Source organism: Halictus rubicundus, chromosome 9 (assembly GCF_050948215.1).
Source record: "Halictus rubicundus isolate RS-2024b chromosome 9, iyHalRubi1_principal, whole genome shotgun sequence".
Classification (NCBI taxonomy): Eukaryota; Metazoa; Arthropoda; class Insecta; order Hymenoptera; family Halictidae; genus Halictus; species Halictus rubicundus.
In genome coordinates this window covers 9,064,854-9,072,908 of record NC_135157.1, presented here as the reverse complement: position 1 = coordinate 9,072,908, position 8,055 = coordinate 9,064,854, and the positions used below count along the sequence as shown (strand labels likewise).

The 8,055-nt window shown below is 40.0% G+C and overlaps 1 long non-coding RNA gene across 1 annotated transcript in view; it reads left to right on the top strand.

The window, feature by feature from the left end:
* Positions 1-995: 995 nt before the first annotated feature.
* Positions 996-8,055, top strand: part of LOC143357244 (uncharacterized) — a 45,295-nt gene continuing 38,235 nt past the window's right edge. Inside the window, exon 1 of the long non-coding RNA XR_013082791.1 lies at positions 996-1,042. This is a non-coding gene — a long non-coding RNA (uncharacterized LOC143357244). The remainder of the gene's footprint in view (positions 1,043-8,055) is intronic.

Below are 8,055 nucleotides of genomic sequence, written 5' to 3'. Positions count from 1 at the left end.
GAATGGTGTGTGGATTAAGTGTTTTACTATGTGGAATATAATTGGAGAAACTGTTATTTTTAATAGATATTTTTATTTTATTTTATTTTGTGAAATTTGACGTATGAATTTTTAGTTTAATATGTGCTTTAATGTATTTGTGGATCTTACCGTGAGGAAAACAACGAGGCAAATTTTTATTTCAATGCATATTTTGATGGACACATTTTTACTCTAGTGAATATTTTGATATATATTTTTATTAATGTACATTTTAATACATTTGTGGATAGGGTTTTGATGTGAGGAATACAACGAGACAAGTTTTTATTTCGACGCATATTTCGAGGTACGCATTTCTATTTTAGTGTACATTTTCATATGCATGTATGTTTTAATATGTTCGTGGACAGTGTCATATTGTTTGAAATACGACGAGCAGGCGTTTTCATGCAAAATAAAAATATTAATATTTAATTTTTCAAAATAATCAGTACCGTTAGATTCTTCCAATGTAATGTCATAATGCAGGTTTTCTGAATACATATTTTCTCGTACAAGTTTTTACTGTAGCGTTTAATTGTCCTCAAGTGCACATTCCTCGCAGATACAGTCTGTTACAAGAAACTAACGGAGGAACGAAATTTCTACGGCACACCTGAACACTTTCAAACCGCGTATTTCTTTCTTTTGCCACTTTCTTCGTAACATCTAGCTCGACCTCGATTCCTCGAGTTCTTTAAACCGCGTCTACACGTTTCTCGTATCACGAATCAGTCGCCGGTTGCTCTCTCCTCTAGTCCATCGATCGACGTTTCTTTCTTGAAGTTCTTGCCTAAGCACGTTCCGTCCGCATTACACGTAGATCCGCGTCAATTAGTGTAGAGAGAGAGAGAGAGGGAAAGGGAGAGAGAGAGAGAGAGAGAGAGAGAGAGAGAGAGAGAGAGGGAAAGGGAGAGAGAGAGAGAGAGAGAGAGAGAGAGAGAGAGGGAAAGGGAGAGAGAGAGAGAGAGAGAGAGAGAGAGAGAGAGAGAGAGAGAGAGAGAGAGAGAGAGAGAGAAAGGTCGTTTCTGTCTGCGGAGAGCTTACGTTACCATGGCGCTCGAGTGCCTTCGTGCACAGGGGATAATACACCTCGGAAACTACGAGGTATCGTCTCGAAGACAGTGGAATTGTTACTTCCGTTTGTACAGCTTCGATCATCGCTAAATGCTGTTATACTCTGCTCCACCGAAATACCGATAGCTTGTTTCAACGGCAGACACGGAGCCTAAAGAGATCGATATCAGCAACGCATTTCGTTTACTCGCCGGATTACCCTTTCGAGAAACAAGCAGGGTAAAAATATTTTCTTCCTCTCAGGACTTTACGACAGAAATTTATGACTAGACTGCGGATCTTTATGCAACATAAAAATTTCCTACTAGAAGTGCAACGGACTGGGGTGAAATAGAAATTTATTTTCTTTCTTAATATGTTTAATAACGGTATTTTAAAATTTGTCTAATGTCTTTACCCTTTTAAAATACGCCTACTCATTTTTGTCATAAATGCATAAAATCCGCAGTCTATTTATGACACATTCAAAAATCGATCTACACATGTCTCTGTACATTAAAAGAATTTCAATGTACAATTCCAACATAGTCAGCTTGTCAAAATGATCAAAAGAAGAAACACGCTCCACCTTTATTCCTTAAAATTGATTTAGAAAATGTATACTTTGCATAATGATTTGCTGTCTGGTAACTACCGTTCCCCATTTACGTTGGAATTTTCATATTCATGGATTACAGACATTTTGTAATATTTCGACACAGAGAAAAGAAAAACGAACACACACCGAACGTGGTCGTTGAAATATCAACAAATCTTTGCCGCGACGTAAAAATAGTTTAAAAATCGATGTACACGGCCGACGAGATATAGTCAAAGCTTTTCTACGATCCGAAACCAAAAGTCTAGGGGTACAGCCACAACACGAGCACGCCGAAGGAAAACAAAGCGAAGTTACGCTAAGCGGGCGGCGGTATCCTCGGTGCGTAGAACACTCAGACAAAAACATTCAGCCGTGTGATTAATTCGCAAAGGCCGCGGGGGCCAGGAACCGGCGCGTCGCACAAAAGGATTCCGTAACGACGGAAGTGGTTCCTGTGATTAATTATAGAATGACTCGGCGATAGGATCGCGCGTTTGCGTGGCTCGTTTCGTGGGGATTCGCGGCGAGGACACGCGTGTCTCGTCCTTCCACGGAGGAGCCACTTTTCTTCACAGATGCATGTATGTATTTAATGTATGCGCAGTCATTCCTGATTCAGCAGAGCTCTGCGGCGCAGGATGAGTCATTCCCCCGTGCATTGACACTCGAGCTGGTAACGTAGGCACTTTACAGCCTCCGAACGAGAGCATCCCCTTCTCTATCTATCCATCTATCTCCTCTCCGTCGATCCGTCTGTCTGTCTCTCTCCCTCCCGTCGGTTCTCGATCCGCGTCTCGTTTCCACCCTCTATCAATTCGACGTGTTGCTGCGGCAACACCAGTGTCAGCAACATTACCAGCCCCTGCGCCGACGAGATAGAAATGTCAAGCCGGCTAACAAGGACGCCGCTGTACATGTATACAGGTCGCGTATAGTTCGCGCGGGCATCGGTCCTCGTTCCGCGAAATTAAAACCGGCCGAGCATATGTTAATGCGTTCTCTCTCTCTCTCTCTCTCATGTTGCGAAACGTTTCACGGCCGTCGTCGTTTCGCGTTGAATTCGTGCGAATCGATATTGTAGCAGAGATCGCGGCACACCGACCGGATGCCGATCGTCACCCCTAACTTGCTGGCCAGCCTAACCGCAAACCCGTGAACCGCCGTTTAGGCGATCTACGGAGTTAGAGAACAACGGTGGGCGATTGGAGGAAAAATTTTTGATTCGTTGGATACGCTGGGGACACGAAGATTGACGTTGATTGAGTGGATTAGGGAGGGTTAGAGTGAGTTAGGCGGGGGGACTCGATCGAGTAGATGTAATAATTGTGTTTCATTATTTCGATGTAGTATGTCGGTATTTATTAGACGACTGCGGATTTTTATGTGTTTGTAGCGTACATACATTTTTCAACTATGAAGAAATATTTTTATTGCTTATTTATTTTAGGAACATTTTTATTGTAGAGGAGAGTGGATAAAGGAAGAAGTAGATCGGTCGATCCGACCAAACTACCTCGCTCGAGGCCAAGGAAGTAGATGTGACTTTGAATTGGTCGGACAACTTAGAACAGTATCCGGGTCTGGAAGCTTGATGGAAACTTGGTCTCGGCGCCGAGTAGAAATAGTCTGGCAAATGTCCAAAGTAGAAAGAACCTTGTACAAGTCTGACAAAATATAAAAATTACGAAATCAACGAGACGTTGTAAAAGAACTTACGAAGTAGAGGAGACGTACGATACGTCAGGCTAAGTAGGGTCAACCTGATACATGTTCGAGAAAGTAGATAGAACCTCGAATTGGTCGGACAAACTAGAACAGTCTTTAGATCTGGGAACCTCATAGAAGAAGGTGCCAAGTAAAGAAAACTTACGGCATGTCAGACCAAATAGAAACAGCTTGACTTCAGTCTGAAGTAGAAGAAACCTTATACGAGTCAGTCGATATAGAAAATTCTCTAAATCCATAAGATCTTGTGAAAGAAGTTACAAAGCAGAGAAGACCTAGGACATCTCATACTAAATAGAAATAACATCATACACAATCGACAAAGTAGACGTACCTTTCAATAGATCAGACAAAGTAGGTTAATCTTTAAATCCATAGGAAGCTGCCAAGTAGAGAAAACCTGTAACGTGTCAGACCAAATGGAGACAATCTAGCACAGGTCTACATCAGTAGAATAAACGTTACACAAGTCACTTAAAGTAGGAGAGTGTCCAAGCCTGTTAGATCTTATATATACAGGAAACTGGCAAGTAGTGAAACTGTTGAACAGGTCAGGCAAAACGGAGAACACTATAGGTCCATAGAAGCTGATACAAGAAGATGTGGAAAATACTTTGGACGATTCATGATCATACCAAATAGAGATAATCCAGCACAAGTGTATATTAGTAGAAAAAACTTTAAGAGGGTCAGACAAAATTAAAAATCGTTTAAGTCTATGAAATCTTGTCGAGAAAGCTGTCAAGTGGATAAGTCTTGACCAAGTCAAGCAAGGTAGTAAAACCTGCATGTACAAACCCTAACAAACCCTACCGCAAGTCTCAAGTAGAAAAGCCTTACACAAGTCAGCCAAAGTAGATAAATCTGTAAAATCTCATTAAGTAGTGAAGATCTACGACTTGTCAGACCAGACAAACAACATCAGTCACACTGGACTAAACACTGTCTAATAAAGTAGATGAAACCTCGAACACGTCAAAGTAGAAGAGTCTCCACATCTACAGCCCTGATGAAATTCTAAACCTGTCGTCTACTCACGTCACGATGTAGAACTATGTTCATGTCCCAGAAAGAGTCCAGAGAGAGAACTCTAGAGACTTCTAAATTTGATGCTTTTTCTTTCAGCTGTAAAGACATAAGGTTCTTATAGATAGCATTATGGGTACAATGTCTTCTCCTTTTCAGTCTGATGACATCAAGATCTTATCTACTGAGTCTCGTACTCTTGGGATTTTCTCTGTGGTCTTTAGTTCGGTAGAATCTTTTGTATTATAGCTTATAGGTCCGGTGTCTTCCCTTTCTGATTTATAATCGGATTTTACATTTTGGTCTTCCGGTTCGTCCGACCTAATTATTGTTCGGACAATATCTTTCGATCCTAAAATCATTTTGACCAATCTCCAGAAAGGAAAATTCTACGACTCAAGAATTTACTACTGTTTTTAAACGTACACTGTTATCGATAAAAAAAATCAGACACTTGTTGGAGTCTCGAGCCGATGGTCATTATTTATAACGCGTTGGCTTATAAATAATAATCTTTTCAACCTCTGTCAGTCTCATTAAAATCTAGCCTGTATTTATTCAATTCTGACGTAGATATAAATATGAAAATATGAAACTGTACAAATAAGCCTCTCGTTTTTTTGAAGACGTCTGTCTTCATACAACTGCAACTACTAGCTAACTACTGCAACTAATTTGATCGTGCAACACTAATTATCCACGTCAATACTATGCCTAATTATTAGACTGCGGAGCAAAGTAAAAATTGTCCAAGTATTGCATAAACAAAAAAAAGCAGAAACAATATCCTTAAATTTAATGCCTTTTCAGTTTCGTATTCTATCTATTCATTTTTGTTATAAAATGCATAAAATCCGCAGTCCACTAATTATTCATAAATTGTTTCTCACCTCACAGAAACAACTGAGTTAACACAAAAAAAAAACTTCTGATACATTTCCCCGGAAAAGCCAATTTTCCGAATTAATTGCCGAGTCGTCGTTAATCCCGACAACTTTTCCGTTAACAATAGCCGCCGTAAAATCCGCATCGCGGGCCGAAGTATTAAATCGCAGGCAAAAGGAAAAACATGCGGCGAACGGTGGGTGCCAGTAAATTCGCGATTCCGCGCAGCGACGCCGCGCGAATGCAAGCGTCGCGGCGCATTAGGCGGAATAATTTATGGCTGCGGGAATCGTAGTCACCGGCTAGAACGGATGACACACGTAAGACAAATGGCGGCGAAGCAAACCGCGACGGTAATCTCTCCGTGCGTTTGCCCGGTTGATCCTGCGGGATTCGCGTTCCACTGGTCCTGTTCTGCGATATCATCCCATTATGATTCTCTCGCACGAGCTTCCCTGCGAATCGGCAAGCTCATCGTGTATTCGCCGTGCGATTCCTTTGACTCGAGCCGGAGCCGATTATCGATGCCGATCGACGCCGTTCGGGACACACGACCGATAAGCGTCCGGTACCGAAATTAGTCGACGCCATGGAAACGGGAATTAATATCGAAGAACGATCGTGGAATACGAATACAACGCCCCCGCCTCCGGGCCTCCCGAGGATGACCAACAAGTGCCAAGGTCCGCGGAACTGCGCCCGAACTATACTGATTCGACAGTACTGTGTGGGCGAAATAATATTCTAGACGCGAGAACTCGAGTTTTATTTGTTGGAATGATTTTTTATGAAAATATGGGTGTTTTATGGATTTTTATTCTTCGAAATCTGAGCTCTGTTTTTGTTCAATGAAAACCTGATCCATTTTTATTAGAGGTGTTTTTCCGTGCTTGTAATTAAATGCGCGATTTTGCTGCATTTGTTTAGCGCAATGAAAGCAGTCGTTCGCAGCTCTGACTTTTTTTGTCGAATAAACATGATTTTTGTTTTAGGTTTCTTTGCTTCTTAACGGATTGACGATTTTTTACAGTTATATGCTACGAAATCAATTTTATCATTCGAGGTTCGGATTGTTCTAGTCCAATAAAAGTATGGTTCCCTTCTATTTTAGGTTCTTTCATAAAGTTCCATTTTTCTCTTCGTTAGCTGAATTCATTAATGAAAAGAATAGGATTTTTCTTTAATCTTCCTTCTTTCTCTTTGCTTCTGAAAAGTGAATTTACATAATTTTGCATAATGTTTTAAAATTAGAAATTTATTTAATTCTGTGGAAAATGTGGAAGTTTTTTTAGGTATATATATATTATGTGCCATTGCTTTCTTATATGATTAATAATCTCTGCGGTGGCTATATTCTGTAGAGACTGACAAAAATATTTTTTATTGTTTGTTTTAGATTTTTCTGTAGAATTGTTTAGGTTTGTTAGATGGTATGCATATACTATCAAGGATTAAGTGCCATCATTGTGGCATCACAGTTGCAAATAGGAAACTACAGCTTTGAACGTTTCTAGAGACGTCCTTCTACAGTATTCTCTTTTGTCTGACTAAAACCGTGTCTATTCTACTTAGAATTTCTATGATCCAGTGCCATCATTCTACGCTACATATTTAAACATGGATCTTGCTACTAATCCATAAAGTCTGCCATAAGCAATGCTGAAAGCCATAAGATAGCGATACTTCTTCAATAAATAAATCAAAAGTACAATGATAATAAGATAATAAAGTTCAATCTCAACTTGCCTTGAAGTCAAGCACAAGCTCTTCTTCTTGGTCTTCCCATTCAATTATTAGATTAATCTCCCAGATGAAGTCACTATATCCAAGAAGAAAGGACAACAATTGTTTAACCATTACACTTTATCAATATAAAAATACAATCAATGCTTCATCCAAACTAACTCCTTACCAGTGACACGTCTTATAAACAGTACAAAATTTTGATACACATTTATAAAAGTTTCATTAATAAATTGTCCCAAAGGATTAAAAAGTTGTTTAAAATTTTAAGTCAGTTATATTGGGTTGTAACATAAATTCGTTCCGTTGCAAATGTAAATATGTTCTAATTTAAACGATTTAGTTTTTACCGCTGAATAATGATAACTGCTGAAATAAAAACTACTTGTAATCAACAATTTTATAATTAATGCGATTCCCTGCCTTGTTAATGAATGAGAAGGACAGATTGAAAATCAATTTTTATTACACAAGGTACATGCAAGGAGTTTACAAAAACAATTGTTACAACAAATCTTGAGTTTCCTATTCTTCGACGTTAAACAATTCCTTTGGATTTTGCGTGTCTTTTGAGGGCACTGTATAGGTCAGTCAACATGCTAAGATAATAAAGACAGTCTCTTCAGAAGGGATTGCTGATTATTTCCCAAATTCCGTGTTCTCGATTCTCCCAACACGCCGTTACAAGGCAAGCTGATAAGACTCCATTCGGTCCGGATCACTCTGAACAAGAAAAATGATCGGTTAAATGCGAGAAGAGACTTCTAATCCGTCATGATACCCTAGAAGATGATTCAGCAAAGGGAGGATCCACCGGTAAACAGCCACTTTCACTCGACAGCGTGTTCGACTGCCGGAAGTGGCCATCGGGGTCGACGAAACTAAAATTGCTGATCGATTAAGGTTACCCCGCTGATTCACTGGCTTACAGGCTGATCACCGATGGGGTCCGAGGAGGAGGAGGAGGATGAGGGGGAGGAGGAGACACCGGTGAAACG